This window comes from Monodelphis domestica, chromosome 2, assembly GCF_027887165.1.
Source record: "Monodelphis domestica isolate mMonDom1 chromosome 2, mMonDom1.pri, whole genome shotgun sequence".
NCBI lineage: Eukaryota > Metazoa > Chordata > Mammalia > Didelphimorphia > Didelphidae > Monodelphis > Monodelphis domestica.
This window is the reverse complement of record NC_077228.1, coordinates 159,984,301-160,011,763: the sequence shown is the minus strand read 5'-3', so window position 1 is coordinate 160,011,763 and position 27,463 is coordinate 159,984,301. Positions and strand designations below refer to the sequence as shown.

At 39.2% G+C, this 27,463-nt stretch overlaps 1 pseudogene; it reads right to left on the bottom strand.

Moving 5' to 3' along the window:
• Positions 1 to 739: 739 nt before the first annotated feature.
• Positions 740 to 27,463, bottom strand: part of LOC107651096 (cyclin-dependent kinase 1-like) — an 85,170-nt pseudogene continuing 58,446 nt past the window's right edge.

The following is a 27,463-nucleotide window of genomic DNA, read 5'->3' as shown; positions in this document are numbered from 1 at the left end:
AGAAGGACCAAAGAAGTAAAAGAAAGGACCTTTTTAGTAGATATCTCTCTCACCTCAACCTTGGAAGAAAGCCGGGGGAAATGTTTGATGTCAAACTTGAGGTCGTGGCCTAAAAATCAGAGACAGACATGGAGGGAGGTATGTAAACCATTAAAAAAAATGAAAGGAAATCTGAGACAGCCCGGAAAGCAGCTCCAAAAGGGGCCTGAGACGAGACTTTTTCTGTCTCCATCCTTACCCGGCTGGCCTCGGTGAATGCTTGGCAAAGTAGGAGCTCTTTTTAGGACACAGCACCACAGAGAAAAATCAGAAATTAGAGTGAATGGGAGGCAAATGAAATCTCCTCAAGTAACAGAGATTTTTTTTTTTAAAGACCACCTTCTCTTTCATGGAAAAGAACGTGCTTTTCAGGCTTTTCCCATAAGCAAAATTCTCTTGGATTATACTCTTTTCCCCGGAGCACTATGGACATGAACATTTTTAAAAAGCTGAACATTTTGTTAAAAACATGTTATTGTACTTTTCATCTATGTCCTCCCTTAGGTGTTATCTCTCGTTATAATAATAATTATTATTTGGATTTGCATTTTTATTTATAGAAAACAAAATAGCTTTATCAATGAGATCTACATAGAGCATTATTCATTTTAATGATATTTATGCTTTTAAGCAACACCTTGGAAAAACAGAGGACAGCTTCAATTTTACATCAAAGAAAGGAAACATATAAAGACAAATGTTACAAGAGGGTTATCCTTTCTTGATACAAAAACCCTGGAATCTCTTGACTGGACAAATAGAGCTTCTTAATCTGACTGTCCAGGTCATTAAAACGTGGATGGTTCCATGCCATTTTGCCAGAAATTTGCTTGGCAGAATCATAGACTAACCTTTTTAGAGAGGAAATTGATGTTGTTTTCATTGGGGTTCTTGACATGTGACATCAGACTTCCTGATTTCCACTTGGGGAATATATTCTTGGAATCCTGAAATGACTCAGCTTCTGGCCACACTTTATTATTAAGAGTCCCCAAAGCCCTGAAGATTTGGAAAAGCTAGTCAGTTTCAGAATCTCTGTCGAAAAGTGGCTTCTTGGTTGCTAATTCAGCAAACACTGTGCCTATGTACCAAATGTCTACTGGAATAGAATGTCTGGCCTTTTCTAGCAATACTTTTGGAGATTGATACTATACTATTTCCACCTGATATGTGTATACCCTCAAAGATATTCCAATACAAGAACAAAATCAGCTAGTTTAATTATACCTTTATCATCTATTAGTAGATTTTGAGGATTCAAATCTCTGTGAAGAACTCTTCATGGGTGACAAAAGGTAAAGAAAGCCTTGTTAGATTTGATACAAATTTGATACAAATTTGATACAAATTAATTAATTTAGAATATTTTTCCATGGTAACATGATTCATGTTCTTTCTCTCCCCTTCTTCTCCTCCCCCTCCCATAGCCAATGCACAATTCCACTGGGTTTTACATGTGTCATTGATCAAGACCTATTTCCATATTATTAGTATTTGCATTAGGATGATTGTTTAGAGTCTACATCCCCAGTCATATTCCCATTGAACCATGTGATCAAGTAGTTGTTTTTCTTCTGTGTTTCTACTCCCACAGTTCTTCCTCTGGATGTGGATAGTGTTCTTTCTCATAAGTCCCTCAGAATTGTCCTGGGTCATTGCATTGATGCTAGTAGAGAAGTCCATTATATTCAATTGTGCCACAGTGTATCCATCTCTGTGTATAAGTAACTTTTAACAAATGAAAAAAACGCATATTGGCTAAGAGGGATAGAATCCAAGTTGTGTTTTTCTTTTTAATCGCTTAACTTCTGATTTAAAATCAATACTCAGTATCTGTTCCAAGGCAGAAGAAGGATAAAGATAATTGCTAAGCAACTGGAATTAGGTGATTTGACCAGGGTCACACAGCTAGGAAGTGTCTGACATCACATTTGAACCCAAGATCTCCCGTCTTCAGACCTGGCTTTCTAGCCACTAAACCACATAGCTGCCCCGAATCCAAGTATTTCCTAAAGATCCATGGGAAGGAATTTAAAATTTAGTTATAGTCTAGTATCTGGCATGAGTACATCTTGAAGGCTGACAATGTAAGAATGATGAAGTTCTTTGAACAGAGAAATTTCTCGAATTATAATACTTGGAACTCCTTCTTCCTCCTCAATCTCTGATTTTCTTTATGGTGACCACTCGAATAATAGTTTTACATCAACAATTATATACAACCCCATTGGCACCTTTTCCAATTTTCTCCTTTTTTTTTGTGGTTCTCCATGACTACTCTGAGGAGGTGGAGGCCAAATGGGGCAGTGGTGGCAGCAGTACAGCAACAGCAGGAGCTTCTAGTGTATCTCTCCTTATTAGAGTATGAGTTTTCTGAGAGTAAGAATTATCTTCTTTTTTCTATATGTATACCCAGCACCTAGTATTGGAATTGACACAAGTAAACATAATTTTTTGTTTTGTTTTTGTTTTCTCCATTCATTCAATGCAACACCATAAACTTGCTTCGTAATTATTTACATTTAAATTAACTAATTCAAATAAAGGATCATAACTTTTTAGTCACATCTTCCTAGTATGCTTCAGCATACATGTTTGCCCATTCATTCTCCCTCTTATGGGGTTGTAGTTAGTATTGATTCCATTCTTCTGGTTTTGCTTTCAATGTTTGGCATTGTTTCATAAAAGTCTTTCCAAATTCTTTTTTCTTGCAACTTTTAATGACTTTACAATATTACATTACATTAATGAACTGTAATTTATTAACCATTCCCCTATTGTCAGATGTCTTCACTATTTTCCAGGTTCTTACAAATACGAATGAAACCATTAAAGATCTTTGGGGTAGCGAGGTGGATAGAATACTTCTGGAGTCTGGAAAACTCATCTTTCTGAGTTCAGATCTGGCCTTAGATACTTGCTAGCTGTGTGACACTGGCAAGTCACTTAACCTGTTTGCCTCAGTTTCCTTATCTGTTCACTGAGCTGGAGAAGGAAATGGCAAACCACTCCAGTATCTTGGCCAAGAAAACTCCAAATGAGATTACCCCGAGTCAGACACAACTGATCAACAGCAATAAAAGATCTTTAGGGAGGTAGCTTCGTTGTTTTTTTCATTTTTGAGATTGGCATGGGACCCTGGGTTTCCCTTTGGACACCCCAAACTCCAGAAGTGTTTCCAGTCCAACAGAAAGCAGTAAAATATCTTTCCTTCCTTGCATTCTTGTATTGTTGAGGAAAAAGTGACTCTGGGCATCAGAGACTCACAATAAGGGAAGACCCCAGGAGAAATATTTCCCCTTGGATTCTCCCCTAGATTTTGAGATGGACCCAGATATACATCAACCAATTATGCTCTGATACCATTGGGCTGTATCCAGGACATCTACTTGTCCCCTAAACTATTCCCAGTCACCTCCTGTGTCTTCAGGACACAAAACACCATTCTAGCCCCAGTCAGATAACAAACATCCCCTATCCCTGACTGCATAGCCCTTGTTGTCAAAAAGGATTTATAATTTCATCTAGGAGACAGTGTACCCCTGCACTGTCCTCTCTGACAATTTAACATGATATTAATAATTTTAATTATTAGTAATAAATAAATTTCTCTTATTATTTCTGAGCTAAATTTTCGAGTCTTGCATTCTTGCAAAGGGTAACCTGTCCCAAACCTGGGGTTCACCTCAAGTTCCCCTACTACAAGATCATTGCTATTCTTCAAATCAGGAAGGATGAATTCACAGGACTTTGAGGCCCAAAAGGATCCTCAAAATAATCCAGTCCAACTCCTTCATTTTATAGTTATGAAAACTGAAGCTCAAAAAAGTTAACTGACTTCCTCAAGGACAATTGTTGTTCAGTCATTTCAGTAATGTCGGACTCTTTGTGACCCCACTTTGGGGTTTTCTTGGCAGAGATAATAGAATGGTTTGTCATGTCCATTCCAGCTTATTTTTCTAGATGAGGAAAGTGAGGCTGGAGTGACTTGCTTAGGGTTAAATAGCAATGAAATATCTGAATCTGGATTTGAACTCATGAAGATAAATCTTCCTGATCCCAAGCCCAGTGCGCTATCTGTTGCATCCCCTAGCTGCCTCTCCCCAAAGTCACACACACACAGTTAATTTTAAAACTGAAACTAGAACCCAAACCTCTGTACTCCAACTTCAAGATTTTTCCATTGTTCAAAGCTGACTTGAAATTCTCTGGGTAGTGCCAGCATGGTATCACATAATGGTAATGAGTGCCAGTCACAGAGACCAAAGTTCAAAGGAAAGATTAGGGGTGAGATAGAGTTTAAGAGATGAGGGGAGTTAGAGGGAAGCAGGAGGGCAGTTCTAGTCACAGGCTACATTCATAATTGAAATTATACTTTGTCTTTAGCAGCAAATTTATCATTCTAATGAGGGGCAGGCAAACATGGGCTGAAACAGACACTGTGTTAAAAACAAAACAAATACAAATTTTCAGAGAAAGAGGGCTCTGCTTAGCAGAAAGAGCCCTGTGGGCCCACATGTCAGGCAATGAATGAAATAGCCTTCCCTAAGACCCCCATTTTCTCCTCCACTGCTCACCATCTAGGCAGGAGGGCTCACTAGGAGGGAGTCTGTCACTAAGGATCTTCATTCTCCAACATCTACTGCTTAATCCTGATGAAAAAGAAGCTGAAAGGGCTCTAAAATCCTTTGGAAACAGGGAGCTGGTACAGTGGGGAACTTTTCATTTATCCCATCACCCAGGGCAGAAACTCCAAGAGGGCATCTCTCTTGGGTAGGTGGAGCAGTTTGATTGTGGGAATAAGATTTCTCTAGAGGCCAGTGTGAATTCTGTTCTTTGTGCCCAACAGGATGTGCTCCAGGCTACCAGGACCTACCATTTTCACTGAGAGGCCAAAAGAAGCCAGCATAAATGTACCCAATCATGGAATTACTGGTTCTCAAGGGTGTAATTCTTTTGTTTCTACACCCCAAAAGAACCTTCAGGCTAGGGTAAAAAAAAAAATCCTCCCTTCATTCCCAGGTGGCCAGAAAGAGATTCCACAGGATAAATATTCCCTTCTCCTTTGGGGCAATCTAACTCTGCCAAGAGGCCCTGAGGTAGGAGAACTGTCTCTCCTCCCTCATTCCCGCTAGGATTACACAAGAAGCTGACTTTGTCTCTATTCAATTTAGTTGAACAAATTTGTATCATATGTCTTTGTGCCTTGTACTGTGCTAGGTGTTGGGAAAACAAAGAATAAAAGGAAAATATCCCCTGGCCTCAAGGAGCTTACATTTTATTGGGGTAGGATAGACCAAGGAAAATTGAGAAAGAAGAGTACTAATAATTGGAGGAATCATGGAAGACATCAGAGAAATTAAGTTAAACAAAACCCAGAAGTTAAATGAGGTAATAAGTGCAAAGTACTTTGCAAACCTCAAAGTCCTATATAAATGTTAGCTGTAGGAATAAATTTCCTAAAGACTAATTAAACCATTGTGTACAAAAAGCCTAAAATGCTTATTTCCCTGAGAACCTTGATATTGGCAGGAATCCTTAGCTGTTACCCTTGTAAGAACCCTGTAGACTGCTTCGCACTCTGACCAAGGCCACAGAGATAGCATGGCATTGTATTTAGAGTCTGATGACCCTATGTTTGAAAATTAGCCTTGACAATTATTTTCTTGTGACTTTGGTAGAGTCATTTACCTTTCTTAGTCTCAATTTTCTCAAAGGTAAATTTTTTTTAAACCCTTACCTTCTGCCTTAGGATCAATACTATCTATTGCTTCCAAGACTGAAGAGTGGTAAGGGCTAAGGCAAGTTAAGTGACTTGCTCAGGGTCACACAACTAGGAAGTGTCTGAGGTCAGATTTGAACCTAGGACCACCTGGCTCTAGTCCTGGCTCTCAATCTACTGGTCTACCCAGTTGTTCCCTCAATGGTAACATTTTGAGAGGTAAAATACTGAGAGGATAAGTCACATCCAGCCTTAAATTCAATCTGATCCCCTTATATGGCAGAAACAGGAGTGACTCTTGGTTAAGAGCACTGGGTCTGAAGTCAGGAAAACCTAAATTCAAATCCAGCTTTAGACACTTCCTAACTGTGTGACCCTGGGCCAATCACTTATCCTCTGGTTGCCTGACAAAAGGATCCACTGGATCTGCTGGAGAACGAAATAGCAAACCACTCCTTGCCAAGAAACCCCAAAGACAGTTGTGGTCCAGGGGGTTTGAAGAGGCAGATATCACTGAACAACCACAACATGGCAGAGAGAACTGATTGGAATAAGGTTAAGTAGTTAAATTGGAAGCCATTTCTCCTTTCATTTGTTCTCTACTGTGGATGATTCAAGAAGTTTCCTGATGGGAGATACTAAGGAAACGATCATTTATTAAGTATTATCCTATCTGATCCTCATCATTCTATGAGGCAGGTGGTATTATTATCATCTCAATTTTATAATTAAGGAAACTGAGGCAGACAGAGGCTAAGTATCTTGTCTAAGGTCACACATAAGGGTCTGAGATGAGATTCGAACTTACATAACTTTAGTCCCAGTATTCTACCTACTGGGCCACTTTCTTACTTAATTTTTCTTTATTTAATTTTGTTTCTTCCCCAGGGCCCAGCCTGGTGAATTTTAAATAGTCTTTAAATGAAAGAGAAAGATGCTCCCTAACTATTTTTCTGTCATGGCCCCCTGGGAGAGGCTGGTGATGCCTATGGACCTCTTCTCAAAATAGTGATTTTTAAGAGCATAGGATAAAATGCATAAATGATTTCATATGTATAATTGATATTACTTTGTTTGCCTTCTCAAAGGAAGGACAGGCACGAGGAAGGGAGGGAATTTGCAACTCAAATTTTTAAGGAATGGATGTTGACATTTTAGTGTAATTGAGAAATATTTAACAAAATAAAAAAATTTTTAAAAGACAAAATGCACAAAATGATTACAAAGGAAACCAATTATATAGAAATTCAGTTATCCCAATACATGTAATCATCTATCATCTATCTATCTCTCTACCATCTATCCATCCATCATCTCTCTCTCTCTATTATCCATCTATCCATCCATCATCTCTCTCTATCTCTCTATCTCTCTACCATCTATCCATCCATCATCTCTCTCTGTCTATCTCTCGATCCATCTATCTAAACAAGTTCTTAACTTCAGGTTAAGAACCTGTGTGCTAATGCTTCCTATAATAGTGAAGATAAAAATTCATTCGGGTTACATGGTGCCTTACTGGTGCTTTTGACAATTTCTCAAAGCACGGTGATTCATGAGATAAGGATTATTAGAACTCAAAAGTGCCTTAAGAATAATTTAATAGGATCCCCTCATTGCAGTGCAGCTCGGTAGCCCCTCTTCTTGGCAAAGATTCTGGAGTGCTTTGCCATTTCCTATTCCAATTCATTTTACAGATGAGGCAAATAGCTTAAGTGACTTACTCAGGATCACAGAGCTAGTAGGTCTCTGAGGCTAGATTTGAACTCTAGTCTTTCTGACACCATCCAGTGAGCCAATTAGCTGCCTCTGATTTCAAGAAGACCTAAATTCAAATCTTACCCAAGATACTTGTTATATGATCCTAGATAAGATTCTTAACCACCTTCTGATTCAATTTCCTTGTCTATAAAATAGGGTTAATGATCACAGCTAGCTCACAGGGTTGCTGTGGGAATCAATCAAATAAATCGAAATGTGTAAAGGCTTTGCAAACCGTAACATGCTAAGATATAAATGCTATTGTTACCATTTTACAGAAGAGAAAACTGGGGCTCAGAGAGTTTATTTGATTTTCCCAGGTCACAGAGCAAATGGCAGAGCTGGAACCAGAATCCAAGCCTGATTTTCACATCAGTGTTTATTCCATTGCAGCCTGGTGATTCCGAGCCCCTGGTTGTGCTTTGAATAAAGCCTGTGCCAGGTCACAGCTGGTTTCCTTTATCTAATCCTTCAGTCAATCTCCCCACCCCCACTCTTGCCTGCTCAGTGTCAAATGAATCAGCTGTGAGGTCAAAAAATACTGCGTCCTGACTTCCTTGTGGGTGGGTGGGGGAGGGAGGGGGAGGGTACTAAGCCAGAGCGCAAAGGAGAAAGCATCTTGGTTGAATCACAGTTGGCTTTGATGTATATTTACATATAAATGAAGGGCTTAAAAAAAAGTCTTTGCTTTGGAAGTATAATGACCCCTTTTAAAGAAAGACTAATAGAGGAAGCCATAGTTACCATTCAAGGGCTATTCCAATAGAACTCCTGTTAATGCTCAAGATAAGGAAAGAACAATGAATAAATTTGAGCACTATATTTTGTTACCAAAGTTCATTGTTTGTTTGTTTAAATAAGGGCTTCAGCCTGGATCCTAGACCTCAACACAAGCTTATTTGCCAAACCCAACTTCCTAGTGTGAAATGCAAGAATGCTAAATAAGGATATTACTTTGAAAGGAAAACAGGACCCAGGACCCCCCCCCCAAAAAAAAAACTAATAAAGACAGAAATACCAAGTGTAGGGGTGGGGGTGGGGATTTTTAGCTTGGAAACAGAAAAGCAATAGAAGCACAATCATCCCTCATCTTGCATATTACCTGGAGTTAGGTTCTTTTTTTGACTCATGCAGATTATTAAAACAACCAAATCAGAGATTTTAGCAGCCTTGAATGACAGGATAAAATTCCTAATTCCAGATCTGCTACAAAATTTTAATGTAATGTTAGCCAAATCATTTAACTGTTGCGGGTTTTTGTGACAGTAAGAGGAAGGGAAGAAAAACTGAGTCAGCCTCACAGCCTAACAGTTAGGTAGCACAGCAAGAAAGGAAGTGCAACTCAGCAGTGTAGGTGGAAAGGCAGCAACTGTATCCATCAGCCTCTTCTTTTTCATTCTCAGGATGAGCAAGGACAAGCAGGAATTCCATCCCTGCTCTTGGAAAGTAGCCCCGTCACAATGAACTTTAAGCCTTCAGGGAGCTTGGAGAAAAGACAAGGAGACACGCAGTGACACTGAGAAAAAAAAAAAGCAAAATCACTGCCTGGGTCAGGTGTTTCTGGACATTGTTCTCTTTGTAACTTGAGGTATTTCCAGTCTTCCCAATTACATTTGGGAGAAGTGGATCTTTTCATATTGGGTTGTGTTGTTCATGCTTTGGGTGTCAAGAACACCAAGAGATTTTTCTTGTAATCTGTTTTACAAGGTCAAGGAAAGATGCACTCTGGAAGGTACCTTTTGAGAACTTTTTTTTTCTTCATGGTACCTCTTAATAGTCAGAGACTAGTCACTGATTCTTTTTTCTCTCCTCTCCTCTCCTCTCCTCTCCTCTCCTCTCCTCTCCTCTCCTCTCCTCTCCTCTCCTAACATCACAGGGTGGTCTTGACTTACCTATGGATTGGATTTAAGTGAGGCATTGTTGCACAGCTATCAGCCTCACTCTCTCTTCTAGAGTCATCCAAAGTCAAATGGCAAGACAAGAAATTATAAAGAGAATAGAAAGTTCTCTTCCTATTGGAATCGGGAAATCCTGAGGTTAAATTCTGCCTCAGACACTAACTATGTGACCCTGGGCAAGTGATTTAGCCTCTGCCTGCCTTCCTTTCTTTAATGGTAAAGTAGGGATAAAAATATCGCCTACTTCTCAGGGTTTTTTTTTTTTTTTTGTGAGGATCAACCGAGATAACATATATAAAATATTTTGCAAACTTACCAAACAAATATTAAAGTCATACAAGAGTCTATTATACTTGTAATTATACAGATGACTGTTCAACAATCTGGTGAGTAGCAACAGTGAGTAGAGCATAAAATTATACTTAAAGGTACTTCTTAGGTTAGGGTGAGATGGTGCCCTTACAGAGACCAATAAAAGTGGGATTCCCCATAGATAGTAAAATCTTCAGAATATATCTGTTCAGGAATGGTATTCTGCTGATTGCCCTGAATCCTGAAACTATACAGAGCCTGCTGAGCTCCATAACATTCAAAAAAGGAATTGTCTTGGTCATCCACATCTGAAAAATAAAGTGGATGGAAAATGCAAATTGCTCATATTTTGGCATTCTGTAATTTGGGTACCTTTAGCATCTTAAACAAGCATGACAGAGGAATAATAAATTGGGCTTAGAACTGAAACAGGAGGACACTTGATTATTGAAACTGTGCGGTTCTTTAATACCAAGTGACTTTCTCTCTCTCTCTCTCTTTTTTAAACCTTTACCTTCCTTCTTGGAGTCAATACTGTGTATTGGTTCCAAGGCAGGAGAGTGGTAAGGGTTAGGCAATGCGGATCAAGTGACTTGCTCAGGGTCACACAGCTGGGAAGTATCTGAGGTCAGATTTGAATTTAGGACCTCCTGTCTCTAGGCCTGGCTTTTAATCTACTGAGCTACCCAGCTGCTCCTACCAAGTGACTTTCTGCTACAAAGGTATAATATTTTTACATAAATATTCTATCAGTTATGTTATATAGTTGTGAATTACAGAATATTATGATCTCAAAAGAACAAAATAATTGTACAAAACACAAAGCAAAATATAAAATATCTGGTGGCATAAGTAAACTATGACACATCTTCAACAATGACTCACTCCTGGGGAGTTAAAATAAAGTCATCCTCAAGGCTTATATATTATTGGAAAAGGAAATAAGGCAGTCATGTAGTAAAAGTCAGAGATTATAGATGGACAGCCTGAGTGGTACTCTCATTATTTTTCAGTCACTTCAGTCATGATCCCATTTAGAGTTTTCTTGGCAAAGATACTAGAATGATTTGCCACTTGATTCTCCAGGTCATTTTACAGATGAGGAAACTGAGGCAAACAAGGTCCAGGGTCACATAGCTAGTAAAATATCTAAGGCCAGATTTAGACTCAGGAAGAAAGGTTTTCTATCCACTGTGCAACCTAGCTGCTTCTATAGTATCAGTATCTAATGTTTATCATTGAAATTCCTTGGAAGATTTACAGAAAGACAGGGATAAGAATTATACAGAATGACAAGGTATGATAGAGTCATCTTCTCTGGTTAAGAGAGTTCCCATTAGGTAGCACAGTAGACAGAGCAACAAACCTGGAGGTGGGAGAACTTGAGTTCAAATTTGGCTTCAGACACTTCCAAGTTGTGACCCTGGGCAAGTCACTTAACCCTAATTGTCTAACTCTTATTGCTCTTCTGCCTTGGAACTGATATTTAGTTTTGATTCTAAGACAGAAGGAAAAGGTTGTTTTTTTTTTTAAAGAGCATCCACAATGGAACATCATAATTCTATTAGAATATCAAAGGATAAGAAAGGACACAATTATATTTAATTAATAATGACAGTGGTAATCACCCTCATCATCTATTGCTTTGAAAGTTGTTCTAATAAATTGTCAGATATTTGATAATGTGTAATGACAGAAGCACTGATATAGCTACAAACTTACAATAGAATAAAAGGGACATTGACTTTTCATATTCTCTTCCTTCCTTCCTTCCTTCCTTCCTTCCTTCTTTCCTTCCTTCCTTCCTTCCTTCCTTCCTTCCTTCCTTCCTTCCTTCCTTCCTTCCTTCCTTCCTTCCTTCCTTCCTTCCTTCCTTCCTTCCTTCCTTCCTTTACTTTCTTTCTTTCTCTTCCTTCCTTCCTTCCTTCCTTCCTTCCTTCCTTTCTTTCTTTCTTTCTTTCTTTCTTTCTTTCTTTCTTTCTTTCTTTCTTTCTTTCTTTCTTTCTTTCTTTCTTTCTTTCTTTCTTTCTTTCTTTCTTTCTTTCTTTCTTTCTTTCTTTCTTTCTTTCTTTCTTTCTTTCTTTCTTTCTTTCTTTCTTTCTTTCTTCCTTCCTTCCTTCCTTCCTTCCTTCCTTCCTTCCTTCCTTCCTTCCTTCCTTCCTTCCTTCCTTCCTTCCTTCCTTCCTTCCTTCCTTCCTTCCATCTTTTTTGAATTGAGGACCCCCCCATCCCTTCCTTCCATCTTTTTTGAACTGAGGACCGCCCCCCCCCATCCCTAGGCTTGACTCCCTTTTCACTGAACCACCTAGCTGTCCCTCATAAACTTTTATCTGCATATTGGCATTCATGCCAGAAGTCCTCATGTGTCAGGAAGAAACCAAACTTTGGATGTTATGTTTCAGGCCAGGATTATTAAGCCTTTTACATCCAGAAATGGGGCATACTTAGAAAGATTCTGCTATCTCAGTTGTAGTTTGATCTCAAAGAGCAAGAAGAATTAAAGGCTAGATCTAGAAAGCCAGGGGATTTCTTTTAAGGCAATTTCTAGGCAAAAAGCAGAGTATCTGGACTGGATTAAACAGATTACCAGTTCCCACAAATATGGGAGGCATTTTGTTGTTGTTCAGTTGTTTTAGTTGTGGCTGACTCTTTGTGACCCGTTATGGTGTTTTCTTAGCAAAGATACTAGAGGGGCCTGCCATTTCCTTCTTCAGCTCATTTTACTGATGAGAAAACTGAGACATACAGGGTTCAGTGATTTCCCCAGAGTCAAAGAGCTAGTATGTGTCTAAGGCCAGATTTGAATTTAGAAAAGTAAGTCTTCCCATCTTCAAGCCCAGCTCTCTATCCACTGTGCCATCAATGTGCCTTAGGAGTCATTTAGCTAATGACTAAATTGGAACTAACAACTCTTCTTCTGGGTCACTCAACCTGTTCCTTAGCATAAGTGGATTTTGATGGAGGCTGAGCTTTTACTATTAATGAACTTTCATTCAGAAATCTGCCTTATAGTTTCCAGGGACAGGCCATGGGAGTTTGCCAGTCTAGGAAAAAGAAAGAATCAACTGATCAGAGTGCCCTATACCTAGAATCCTTTGATGACTGAGTGGAACAGCCTTGTTGGGGCAGTCATCTGCTTTTACAGCATCCTTCCAAACCTGGGAAAGGTGAGGATGGAGATGATGGAGAGTTCTGATGGATACGGACCAGTAGATATCTGATTATCAGATCCCTAAAGTCAGACAAAAATCATGCTCCAACCAGTTCTGTACCCTAATTCCATGAGGGTAGGGAAATGAGATCTACCCAGAAGCTATTTCCAGAGGTTTGGGATATGTCTTCCTGGTCTCTGATGGTTTTGAATCCCCAGTTGTGTCAGACCTCCTGATAGTAAGTGACAATACCTCACCCCTCTGGGAATAGGGGATGGGGACGTATGACACATTTACAAATAAACTTAATACAATATTACACTCTGAATATTCCACCAAAAGAGTAACAAGTGTTATTTGCCTTCAACCTAGGAGGAGATTTCCAAAGGAACACAGGATTGTTTTTTAAAAAGATATTTTGTTTTCCCAACTCCATGTGATAACAATTTCCATGTATTTTCCTGAAGTTATAAAATTCTCTCTCTCTCTCTCCCTTCCATCCCCCCCTCCCAGACACAGTAAGCAATTTGGACCATAGGATTGTATAAGTAGAATTAGGAGTTCAGAAGCTGGCAAGCCTGGTGTACTCGTTTTACAGATGAAGTAACAGATATAAGAAGAATAAATTACTCGTCCAGGTTCACACGGCATAGTAAATGACAGATAGGATTTGAACCCAAGTCCTTTGACTCCAAAGCCAGGTCTCTTGCTGCTGTCCCACACTGAGAGGCATCTCTATCCCTTCAAGGAAATACAAGAGAAGGATGTCACATGTAAAACCCAATGGAATTGTGCATCAGCTACTGGTGGGGGTGGAGGGAGGGAAGTGAAAGAACATGAATCTTGTAACCATGGAAAAATATTCTAAATTAATTAATTAAATAAAATTTAAAAAATAAAATAAAAATAAAAATGGGTTTGAAAAAATAATAAACATTAAAAAAAAGAAGGATGTCACCTTGGAGACAAACACAAGCTAGGGGTTTGGGGAAAGGATGAGAATCTAGCCAAGGAGACAGAGGGGTGGCTAATTATAACACCGTTGGACAAGAAAAGTGTAGCATCTCTGAAGTCAAGAAAGAGAGTATCCAGGAGTGGGCTGGAAAACAGTGCCAGATTTTATGGTGAGATCAAGGAGGATGAGGACTCCAAAGGGGGCTATTGGACTGGGCAATTAGAAACCCATTGGTGAAAGATTGGTTTCAGCAAAGCTATGAAGACAGAAGTCAGATTGTGAAGGATTAAATATAGTGGTGAGGAAGTGTTTGGGTTTTTTTAAAGTAAGGACCTTTGGCAGTATAAATTGTGCAGACTAGTAACAATTTACCTAGTCAAACATGTGGTAAAAATTTTACCTCTGATAGTCTGGGAATGCTGGTAAACGGAGAACATCTGTGGTCCTAGTCTGGAGGGATCTACAGCTGCTTATTGCCAAGTGAACTCCTGAGACTCTTTACCATTAGAGAGACCAGGTGTGTCAACTGGTATAAGAATTTTTAGAAATAATCTGTGCAAATCTACATTACATACAAATAATTATAAGAAGAAAATGATTTTACTTTAGGTAAAAGTTTTTCATCCTTCCATCTAAATTTTCTTTATCTTAATTAAACATTTTAAAAAATGCATCGCATCAGTTGACACAGTCTGGTCCTTCAGGGTACTCTTAAATCACAATCCATCTTTTTTTTTTTAAACTCTGACCTTCTGTCTTGGATTCCAAAGCAGAAGAGTAGAAAGGGCTGGACAATGGGGTAAGTTAAGTGACATGCCCAGGGTCACACAACTAGGAAATGTCTGAGGCCAGATTTGGACCCAGGACCTACTATTTCTAGGACTGGCTCTGACTCAATCCCAATCTATTTATTTTAAAATTTTATTTCATCAATTTAGAACATTATTCCTTGGTTATAAGAATCATATTCTTTCCCTCCCTCACCTCTCCCATCCTTCCCATAGCCGACAAGCAATTCCACTGGGTATTACGTGTCCTTGTTCAGAACCTATTTCCATGTTATTGATGTTTGCATCAGGATGTTCATTTAGAGTCTACATCCCCAGTCATATCCCACTTGAACCATGTAATCAAGCAGTTGTTTTTTCTTCTGTGTTTCTACTCCTAAATTTTTTTCCTCTGAATGTGGGTAGTGTTCTTTTTCATAGATCCTTCAGAATTGTTCAGGATCACTGCATTACCACTAATGGAGAAATCCATTACATTCGATTGTACCATGGTGTATCAGTCTCTGTACAATGTTCTCCTGGTTCTGCTCCTTTCACTCTGCATCAATTCCTGGAGGTCATTCCAGTTCCCATGGAATTCTTCCAGTTTATTATTCCTTTGAGCATAATACTATTCCATCACCAACATATACCACAATTTGTTCAGCTAAAGGTCATCCCCTCATTTTCCAATTTTTGCCATCACAAAGAATGCAGTTATGAATATTTTTGTACATGCCTTTTTCCTTATTATCTTTGGGGTACAAACCCAGCAGTGCTATGGCTGGGTCAAAGGGCAGATGATCTTTTAGCACCCTTTGGGCATAGTTCCAAATTGCCCTCCAGAATGGTTGGATCAATTCACAACTCCACCAGCAATGAATTCGTGTCCCTACTTTGCCACATCCCCTCAAGCATTCATTACTTTCCATAGCTGTCATGTTAGCCAATCTGCTAGGTGTGAGGTGATACCTCAGAGTTGTTTTGATTTGCATCTCTCTGATTATAAGAGATTTAGAACACTTTTTCATGTGCTTATTAATAGTTTTGATTTCTTTAACTGAAAATTATCTATTTATGTCCCTTGCCCATTTATCAATTAGCGAATGGCTTAATTTTTTGTATAATTGATTTAGCTCTTTATAAATTTGAGTAATTAGACCTTTGTCAGAGGTTTTTGGTATGAAGATTTTTTCCCAATTTGTTGCTTCCCTTCTAATTTTGGTTGCATTGGTTTTGTTTGTACAAAATCTTTTTAATTTAATGTAATCAAAAGTATTGATTTTACATTTTGTGATTTTTTTCTAACTCTTGTTTGGTCTTAAAATCTTTCCTTTCCCAAAGATCTGACATGTATACTATTCTGGGTTCACCTAATTTTTTATAGTTTCCTTCTTTATATTCAGGTCATTCACCCATTCTGAGTTTATCTTGGTATAGGGTATGAGACATTGATCCAACTCCAAAATCTCCCATACTTCCTTCCAATTTTCCCAGCAGTTTTTATCAAATAGTGAATTTTTATCCCCAAAGCTGGGATCTTTGGGCTTATCATAGAATGGCTTGCTGAGGTCACTTACCCCAAGTGTATTCCACTGATCCTCCTTTCTGTCTCTTAGCCAGTACCATATTGTTTTGATGACCACTGCTTTATAGTATAGTTTGAGATCTGGGATAGCAAGGCCACATTCCTTTGCATTTTTTTTTTCATAATTTCCTTAGATATCCTTGGTCTTTTGTTCTTCCAAATGAACTTTATTATGGTTTTTTCTAATTCAGAAAAAAAGTTTTTTGGAAGTTCAATGGGTATGACACTAAATAAATAAATAAGTTTGGGTAGGATGGTCGTTTTTATTATGTTAGGTCATCCTACCCATGAGCAGTTAATGTTTTTCCAATTGTTTAGATCTAGTTTTAATTGTGTGGAAAGTGTTTTGTAGTTATGTAGTAGGAAGGATATAGTCAACTTTGATGGATAGGTGATCCTTGGTTGAAGACCCAATTCTCTTGCCTTTATGAATATCATATTCCAAGCCTTGTAGTCCTTTAATGTGGAAGCTGCCAGATCTTGTGTAATACTGACTGGAACTCCTTGATATCTGTATTGTCTCTTTTTGGCTTCTTGTAAAATTTTCTCCTTAGCTTGGAAGCTCTTGAATTTGGCAATTACATTCCTGGGAGTTGTCTTTTGAGGATTTAGTGTAAAAGGGGTTCTATGAACTCTTTCAATGTCAATTCCGCCCCCCCCCATGTTCAAGAATATCAGGGCAGTTTTCTTGGATAATTTCTTGTAGTATGATGTCAAAATTTCTGTTTATTCCTGGGTTTTCAGTTAGACCAATGATTCTCAAATTGTCTCTTCTTGATTGGTTTTCCTGATCTGTCATCTTGTCAGTGAGGTAGTTTATGTTTTCTTCTATTTTGTCAGTCTTTTGAATTTGCTTTATTAATTCTTGCTCTTTTGCAAGATCATTGATTTCCAATTGCCCAATTCTGGTCTTTAAGGCCTGGTTTTTCTGCTATAATCTTTTGGTTTTCTCTTTAGTCTTTTGATTTTCTGCTATAATCTTTTAATTTTCCTTTTTGGTTTGGTTTATCCCGCTTTTCATGGCTTCCAAATGTTTCTCCAATTGGGAATTCTTGTCCTTTAAACTGTTATTTTCTTTTCAACTATTTCCCACTTTTCTTGCCAGAAGGCTTCCATCTTTTTGGTAAGCTCCAACTTAAATTTTTCAAGAGCTTGTGGCTAATTTCCTTTTTTTTTTTTGTGGAAAGTTTTGGCACATTTGTTTGTTTTGTTTTTCCTCTGTAGTCTCTATTTTCCTCCATAAACATTATCCAGGGTCAACCCCTTCTTCTTGTTTTTCTTGGCATTGGGAAATTGTTCCTGGGCACTGTTTGCCATCATTATGGTGGTTTTTCCTTCCCTTTCCAGTCAGAAATCTGAGTGAGGAATGTAGGCTTTCTGTGTGTGAAGCTAAGGAGGGAGGATTTTTCCTGAGGCCAGCTCTCGAGTCTCTGCAGCTTCTGCTATTTGCTTCTCTGTGCTATCTCCCCATGGCCACCCATGGTCTGCACTCTTCAGTCTGCTGGGGTTTCAGGTTTAGCTGCTCTCAGGGGTAGGTCTTTGGTGGTCTTAGTCAGCTGCCCCTCCCTTACTCTAGAGGTCCCCCTTGCTTACTCACTGATTCTAGTGCGTGCTGGTTCTGGCTCTGACTCTATGTCTGTAGGTGGGGTGGGGGAGGGTGGATAAGCTCGCATTTTGGTGGAAGATTTTTAACCCCCTTATGGTGTGGAAATGCCCAAATCCCAGGGACCTTCAATGATGCACCCTACTGTAGAGTCCCTTCTTTCATATGAATTGGGCTTTTTTGGCCTTTTGAGGTAGTCTATATCGGTAGGTGTTGAGAAGAGGAAGAGTCCTGCATCTAGACTGTCTCCATGTTTACCCAGAAGTCCAGTCTATTTTAAGAAGAGTCAGGATATGGTTTCCTGGGTTAACAAAGGTGCTGGTTTTGAAATCAGCCTCTGGCTATTTGAAAAGAGTGGAGAGGACAGTGTAATTTTGAAGAAAGAGGAATAAGGGATAAGAAAGGAGGAATGAGTTAGGATCAAAGTTGCAAACAGTTTGTTAAGAATGGTAAGACAAAAGATGATAGGCAATATAATTCTTTTTTTTTTATATGTCTAGAGTATATCGTTTGAAACATCCAGTAGATATCTGGCAATATGAGTATAGAGATCAGGAGAGAGGTTAGGGCTGGATAAATAGATCAGAGAATCATCTGAAAAGAAACAATCATTGAACCCATGAGAGCTGATGAAATTGTGATTTCTAGGGTAATAATGCCAGATGTATATCAATGGTAGGAAAGAAGGCAAGGAGGCAAGAATAGTACAAGGAAATAAGGACAAGGCAATATAGGAGGAAGTCTTGTGAGCTCTGGGGCCATGACTATTTTTGCTTAGCTGTAGGTAGAGTTAGACCAGCAGAGAGAATCAGTTTGTCAGTCAGTAAACAATTCATTTAGTACTTAATATGTACCACTGTTAAGCTTAAAATTTAGGGTTGTTGATTGAATATTTCATATTAGTGGTCACCAGGGATTAAAATTCAATCCCAATGAAATACTCAAGTCAGTTTGGGATTTTGTGGTGGTCTAATTACAATAGAAGGAAGAAATTAAGAATGAGAAAGAGAGAGGGAAAAGGGAATTGCATTTCTCAGACCAGGCTGATCCAGGTAGGAGTTCAGAGGCCTCAGCCAAGGGGCCTCTCCAGAAACCAAAGGAAAGGGGAATCAGCCTTATCACTCACCACATGACCATCTAAAAGGAAAGCAGTCTGAGGTCTCACAATGAGCTCCTCCAGGGTCGGGTTTCTGGGCCAAGTCTGCCAAGGCTCAAGCACACCAAATGCTGCCAAAAACTTCCAATGCCACCAAGAGCCCTATCACAGGAAGTGACATGAAATATATAGGCAGTTCTTTACATCACTTCCTGTGTCTCTCATGTACCAATGGTGGCTAAAGCTTGGCTTAGGACAGCCCAGGGAGTTAGTCAGTTGTTTCTGATTTGTCACTTGCTAGCACATGCCAGTCATAGCCATCCTTTCCTACAGTTGATCCTTAAGTGGGGGTGTATACATTCCTTGGTTGCTAAAATTCTAAAGACTAAGCAGGGTGGAGTAAATCTAAAATACACACCAGTCACTCTGCTGAGTGTTGGAGATACAAAGATAGGCAAAATTATTGTCCTCTTCATTAAGGAACTCACATTATAATTAGGGAGAATTCTCTATATCCAAGCAAGAGATGTAATCTAAGAGATGTGAAAAAGGAATTCATCTCTCTCTATTTGTTTTTAATTTAATCAATCAGTGACTTGGACTTCCCCTCCCTTTGTTTTAATTTAATTAATCAGGGACCTGAGTCCTTTACCATTGAGATGTGCAGGGACAGACCAGCCCACAGTGAAAGGAAGTTGAACCCAACAAGCCTGGAAATTGATCCCACAGGCACTGCCTCACCTGGGTAAATTAAGGAATTATGATTGGTTCCTGAGATGTGATGTGGGAGAGCTGGTGGATGGAGAAGAAAAGGGCTTATTAAGGTATGACCAGAGGTCTGAAGGGTAATTCATATTCCCATTTGGATTCTGGTGGAGCCTCAGATTCAAACTCAGGTACTGGTGACTCTTGCTGAAGGGATTCTCTGGCTTTGGTGACTCAATCTGAAGAGACACTACTGTGCTGGTGACTCTTGCTGAAGAGACCTTTGTGAACTTCTGACTGGAAATTGGAACCCTGTTGGGGTGAGCTTTGAGTTCATCAGAACGGCACTTAGGGTGGTAGGCTAGACAACGCTCTACCTCCTTCCTACATTTCCCTCTCTTTATTATCTCTACTTTGAGTAAACTAAATAGTTAAAGCTACTATCAGACTTATAATTTAACTTTAATTATATGACAATTTGCAACCTTTTAATTATTACATTTTGGTGACCCTTTTTAACTCTGACAGAGAGAATGCACAAGTAGTGGGCGACACCAGGAAAGGCCTTTGGCAGGAGGTAGAATTTGAGTTGAATCTTGAATAAAGTCAGGAGGTAGAGATGAGGAGGGATGAGCACAACATTCCAGATATGGGGAACAGCAAGTAAAAGGAAAGAGTAGCAGAATAGAAAGTTTTTTGAGGAACAACAAAAACAAAATGAACCAACAGAAAAAGACCATAGTTAGGACATTTAGTTTGGGGAGGGAAGTAATATATGGGAAGATTAGAAAGTGAGAGAGGAGTGAGAGAGAAGATTTTGGAGGGCTTTAATATTCAACCAGAGGGGCAGTTGAGTGGTTGAGTGGATAGATAGCCAGAGGGACAGGAGGTTCTAGGTTAAAATCTGTCCTCAGGCACTTTTTAGCTGCATGAATTTGGACAATTCACTTAACCCCATTGCCTAGCTCTTTACTAGTCTACTGCCTTGGTACTGATATTCAGTATTGATTGTAAGACAGAAGGCAAGGGTTAAAAAAAGGTTACTGTAAGAGGCTTGAATTATATGATAAAGGGGAAACTTTGTGAATGAAGAGATGAGAGATATATAGAACTGACAAGGTTTAGCTACATATTAGATTTGCTTTGGGAGTATGAATGAGGAATTGAGGATGACACTAAGAGTGTCTGGGTGACTGGAAGTATAGTACCACAGTACCCTCCATAGGAGTAAGGAAGTTAGAAAAAAGGGAGAAAGGTAAGGTGGCTCACTGGATAGCGATAGTGGGAAGTTCTGAGTTCAAATATGGCCTTAATTTTTTCATTCTTTTGGTTTTGTTTTATAGTGTCCTGCTGCCTTGTGAGGTCACTTGATTCTAGTTGTTGTATATTGGTTCTTAAAGACTGGATTTCATTCCTTGCTTTTTTGGTCATCCTTCTCTTTCTGGTCTGATTTTCTATGGAGGTCATCTTTCATCCTCTTTTCCTCATCTTTCATCTCTTTTGCCACATCTTTCATCTTCTTTGCCTCATCTTTCATCTCCTTTGCCTCATTTTCCAGATGGTTGATTTTGGCTTTCAAGACACTATTTTCTCATTTTAGATCAAGTGCCTCTGTTTCCAGATGACTTATCTTAGTTTTTAAGTTCTTTTCCCAATTGTCTTCAGCCTCTCTTAATTGTGTTTTGAATTGCGTTTTGAGTTCTTCCAAAGCCTATATCCAATTTGCTGGGATTTCTGATTTATCATTTGCTGATCCCTTCCCCTCTGTTCCATTTGCTGTATAGAAGCTGTCTATTGTAATTTCTTTCTTCCTTTTCTGTTGTTTGCTCATATTCACCACTTTTTTGTTCCTCATATTTGTCTGTGCTCTTGCTCCTTTCATTTTTTTGGTTTTGGGACCTTCTGTCAGTCTCCCCTCTTGGAGTTTGACAGAAGATCTCTCGGTGCAGTCTGTGGGGAAAGGTTGTTGGGGTTTGAGCTTCCCTGTCCTCTGGAGGCTTTTGATTGTATTAAAGTCCCGCAGTCAAGGAGCAATGGGTGTGAAGCCTGTGCTTCCCTGAGTTCTGGAGACTTTTGATGGGATTAAGTTCAGCTGAATTGGGTGGGGGTTCTCTGAGGCCAAAACCTCCTGGAAGGCTGGAGCAAATATGGAGGATCTCCACAACTCTGGCCAGGCTGCCAACTCTATGTTCCCTCTCCAACTTCTTCCCCGCTATCTGTGTTCGACACTCTGAGCTTGGCACAGCCCTGCCCATAAGGTACACCCTCCAGACCTTTGCCCACCCAGAGGTTCCCACTGCTGCTTGCTCTAGGTAGGCAGGGGGAGGGGTACTGGGACCTTCCTTCTGCCTTCCCCTTAAACCCAAGTGTTCTGGGATTCTGGCTTTGGGGGAGGGGGGCATACCTTTTGAATTGAGTCCAGCAGGAGGGTTCCTTGCCTTTGTCTTGTTGTTAGGTTTGATTTCCAGTCCCTTAGGAGCATTCAGTTTGTGATCGGTAAGGAAGGGTATTCAAAGGTCTGAACTTCTGCTTCTTCTAGGCCACCATCTTGACTCCGCCCCCTCCAAATATGGCCTTAGACACTTTCTATCTGTGTGACCTTGGGCAAGTCACTTAATCCCCATTGCCTAGCCCTCACTGCTCTTCTGCCTTGGGATAAGGAAGGAAGGAAGGAAGGAAGGAAGGAAGGAAGGAAGGAAGGAAGGAAGGAAGGAAGGAAGGAAGAAAAAGAAATAAAGGAGCATGGGAGAGGTGGGAATTCTGTTTTGGACATGTCAAGTTGGAAAAACCTATAGGACACAATTTGAGCTGTCTAATATGCATTTGATCAAGAGAGAGATTAGGGATGAATAAATAGATCTTTGAATCATCTTCAAAGAAATAATTGTTGAACTCACGGGAGTTGATGAGATGATTTCAATAGACAAGCATGATATGGGAATGCATTCCAGGCATGGAGGACAGCCTAATACAAAGGTACAGAGAAGGGAGATGGAATCTCATTTATGGAGAACAGTAAACAGACCAGTTTGACTGAAATGTAGAGTATGCAAATGGGAAATAATATACATTTTTCTCCTCTTTACCAAACAATATTATCATTCTTTCTCTCTTCTCCTGCCCCCCCAACCCTCCCAGTTCTTTGCAGACCTGTTCCTTAACCTCCCCTTTTTTTGCCAATCCTCATTCTCTGTAATTCTCTGGTCCTGGGGGCCCCAGTTGCCTTCCCTTGCAGTTGTAGCTTGACTTTTTAGAGGTGCCTGTCTCTGAAAATCCTCATAAAAGCTGATTACCTCAAACCTCACCAATGAAAGGAAATGACTCATTCAATTTTCTTTGAACTATATTCTTGTGGGGCATTTCTCTTTTGTCTCTTCCCTGCCAGTCCCCTCAGAGACCGTGTCTTACTAAGTATCACTTTGTTAATGTAAAACTCTCATTAAAGAACACACTCAATGAAGACTGCTCTCAGGAGGTCTGAAGCAAGCTGTGGAGACAAAAAAAAATGCCCTGGCATTTATCTTCAATTATGTTTCCTGGAATATCCCTGAGATATCTGAAGAATGAAGATGGAGTGGAGCCCACAGGTTACCCCAGAGCACTCCTAATGTTTCTTGAGGCCTAGAAGCCATTGGGAAGTATGCCCCTCCTTATAGAAATAGCTGGCTGAGATCTCTACTGGATTAAATCCCTAGGGTTGGTGAGAAAATCATGACATCTGTTATGAGTGTGCCAAAGGTACACATATGGGACATCATCTCAAGTAGGAATTATCAGAGGATGTCAGACACAAAAGGAAGGAACACTTTGGCATGTTGATATTCCCCTGGAATCACAGAGACTGCTTGTCTTTATCTGTTCCTAGTGCCTTGTATAGTACCTGGTCCGTAGTAGGGGCTTAGTAAATGCCTGGATTTTTGTTTGTTTTTAGGCACTTACTTTCCATCTTAGAATTAATACTATGTATTGGTTCTAAGGCAGAAGAGTAGTAAGGGCTAGGGGATGGAGATTAAGTGACACACAGCCAGGAAATGTCTGAGATTTGAACCCAGGACCTCTCATCTCCAGGTCTGGCCTTCAATCCACTGAGTCACTTAGCTCCCCCCCCCCCCAGTAAATACTTTTAAATCCTTATTTTCTAAAGTTTAAAAAGTTTTATTTTTTAAAGTTTAGAAAAGTGTGTCATGACAACAAAGGTAACAATAACTGGGATTAAGTGGAGGGAGAGGAGATGAAGGTGATGTCAATGTTATAGTTTTAACTACATTTTGTTTTTGATATGTGGGGCACCATTGCTGAGGGCTTCCTTGTCTTTGATATACTTTATTTACTGTATGCATTACACTAGGAGCCTCCTATGTGCAAGATCATATGTTGGGAATCCAAGGAAAAGAATTATATTCAGATTCGTGATTAGAACTAGCTAAGTCAGAAGGGTACCAACTAAGAGACTGCACAAATCCAGTAGGGTAGCAGGAGTAATGAGGACCTCTACCAGAACGGTGGCCAAATGAGTGAAGAAAAGGAGACAGATATGAGATAAGTGGAGATAAAATTCTAGGATTTGAAATCTAGATGCAAGAGAGTTTGTGAAGTCTGAGAGGTCAGGAGGGTGGTAGTACCAGAAACAGAAACAGGGAAGCTGAGGATAGAAGGATAGAAGATGAGCTCAATTTTGGACAGGCTGAGTCTTTGGTGATGGCCTGAGTTCTAGGTGAAGCTACCCAAGCAATTGGAAAGTCACAACCATAGATCATGGAGGAGGGAGGTATTGCTAAGAGTTGGGATGGGTACTAAGAGTTGAGACAGCACTATAGAAGCATGAATGGCCGTTCAGGACTGTATCTTGTGAAAAATCTGTGATAGGATTGAGTCTAGGACTATATTCTATGGCTAAGGGTGTCTATGAGAAAGCTTCTGCAAGTAATAGAGTTCCTACCTTTCATACAAAGCTCTATTCAGAAAGGCCTGGAACAACTTATTGCATTCAGCTAAATTCTGGTGCTTCTACAACTCTTCCATGAGATAAACAACTTAGGCAAAAGTCTTCTGCCTCTTCTGTATAAGCCATGTGGTAAATCAAAGTCGATTTGCACCAACAAAGTGGTACTATTGGGTAGTGTAAACTTGACTTTTGATAAATGGTGATTTGGGACAAATTATTTAATAAATAGCTGTTGGTGAGTTCTAGTCTTGATTCTGTCACAAATCTGTTCCATTTTTTTTTTAACAAACCAATCTCTCTTTTCTCCATAAGTTGGAGAATAAGTAAATTATACTTCCTTTGAAAGGGTCTAGTGAAGAGTCATTAAGGGAAATAATTGAGCTGTTCTTGGTAAAAGCAGAAGCCACTCCAAACTTACTAGAATATAGTACAAATGACAGAGTTACTCATATTTGTTTGTGAAAATGAAAAGTTTATGTTGGTAATTTAGGGTCAGCTTAATGCTGTCAGAAATTGTAAAAGGGTCATCCCCAAAGAGTCCAGACAATAATTGATGCAGATGCTACAAGGGAATGATAGAAAATGTGCAACACATTTCTACACATTACAAAAAATTAAATCTATTGAATCCCAGAAAAGATTATTACCAGTGACCACTATTATCCATCAGAAGTTTGCTACCTTTCGTGAACTGACAGGTGACTTATCTCTGTCAATTCTACCTCTACATCTCTCCAACCTTTCCCCTTTTGTTTACTCACATGGCCATGACCCTGGTCCAGGCCCTCCTTGTTTCTCCTTCTCCCTCTGCTTCCCAGATCTCCCTTATCTTTCAACCAGTTGTCAAGTTCTAACCACAGATCTGAATGTAACTCCTTCTCTGACTTCAGCCTCTTATTGGTGGTCCTTTAGTGAAATGCTCCTTTAGAAGTAAAACTGCAAAATCAAAACTATTAATAAGCACATGAAAAAGTGCTCTACATCTCTTATAATCAGAGAGATGCAAATCAAAACAACTCTGAGGTATGACCTCACACCTAGCAGATTGGCTGGAGGGGATGCAGCAAAGTAGGGACACTAATTCATTGCTGGTGGAGTTGTGAATTGATCCAGCCATTCTGGAGGGCAATTTGGAACTATGCCCAAAGGGTGATAAAAGACTGTCTGCCCTTTGATCCAGCTATAGCACTGCTGGGTTTGTACCCCCAAAGAGATAATAAGGAAAAAGACTTGTACAAAAATATTCATAGCTGCACTCTTTGTGGTGGCCAAAAATTGGAAAATGAGGGGATGCCCTTCAATTGGGGAATGGCTGAACAAATTGTGGTATCTGTTGATGATGGAATACTATTGTGCTAAAAGGAATAATAAAGTGGAGGAATTCCATGGAGACTGGAATGACCTCCAGGAAGTGAGGCAGAGCAAAAGGAGCAGAACCAGGAAATCATTATACACAGAGACTGATACACTGTGGTACAATTGAAGGTAATGGACTTCTCCATTAGGGACAATACAATGTCCCTGAACAACTTGCAGGGATCTAAAAAACACTATCCACAAGCAGAGGATAAACTGTGAGAGTAAAAACATCAAAGAAAAGTTACTGCTTGACCACAGGGGTGGAGGGGATATGACTGAGGAGAGACTCTAAATGAACACTCTAGAGAAAATACAAACAATACCGAAATGGGTTTCAGTCAAGAAAACATGAGATACCCAGTGGAATCATGCGCCGTCTATGGGACAGGTGGTGGAAGGGGGGTAGGGGGAGGAAAAGGAAATGATTTTTGTTTCCAATGAATAATGTTTGGAAATGACCAAATAAAATAATGTTAAAAAAAAAAGAAGTAAAACTGCAATCCCAACAGTTGCTCCCAATTCAGGTTGTCACAAAATTTCAAATTACCCATGACTTCTCCTACTATTATTACTGAGACATCATCTTTTCATTTCCATCAGTGGTTAGAAAACCGGTCCTAGGAGTTTATGACTGGTTGATTGGTTCTTGTCCTTTGTACTCAAAGAGGACCAAAATGGCATGACTGTTGATGGGGTTTTTAAATTTAAATTAACATATTTGTTCATTACATTAAAAACCCATCTCTCCTTCCCATTAGCCAAAAAGATAAAATTATGTTTATTATTTATTACTATTTATTAGTTCTTGTAGGTGGGTCTACACAAATCATTCATCAAACAATATCTCTGTTGCCATAGATAATATTTTATTTTATTTATATAAATTATTATTATTTATTTTCTTGTATCTACTTGTTTTATTCTTTGTAATTTCAGATAGGTCTTTCCATGTTTTTCCAAAGTTAACCTGCTTGTCATTTTTATGTGGTATTCCATCATAATCAGATGCCATAACTTGTTTAGCCATTCCCCAATTGATGGGCATCTTTTCAATTTCCAATTCTTTTCCATCAAAAAGAGAGCTGCTATATGTATTTTAGAACATATAGGTTCTTTTCTCCCCCCCCCCCCCAATCATCCTAGAAAGAAACCTAAGTGGTATTGCTTGGACAAAAAGTGTACACAGTTTTATAATTCTTTTAGTAATTCTGGATGGTTCTCCAAAATGGTTGAATCAGTTCTCAGCTCCACCATCAGTGTTAGTATCCCCATTTTTCCACATGACCTCCGACATGTGTTATTTTTCCCCCTTTTAGTCAATTTGATAGGTGTGAAATAATATCTCAGAGTTGTTTTGATTTGTATTTCTCTAATAATGATTTAGAACATTTTTCATGGTTATATATAGCATCAAAAATTATCTGTTTGTATCTTTTGACCATTTATCAATTGGAGAATGACTCATATTCTTATATATTTGACAAAATAATCTATATATTTTAGATATGTGACCTCCAAGAAATTGTAAATGTTTTCACAAACTTACCATTTTCCTTCTAAT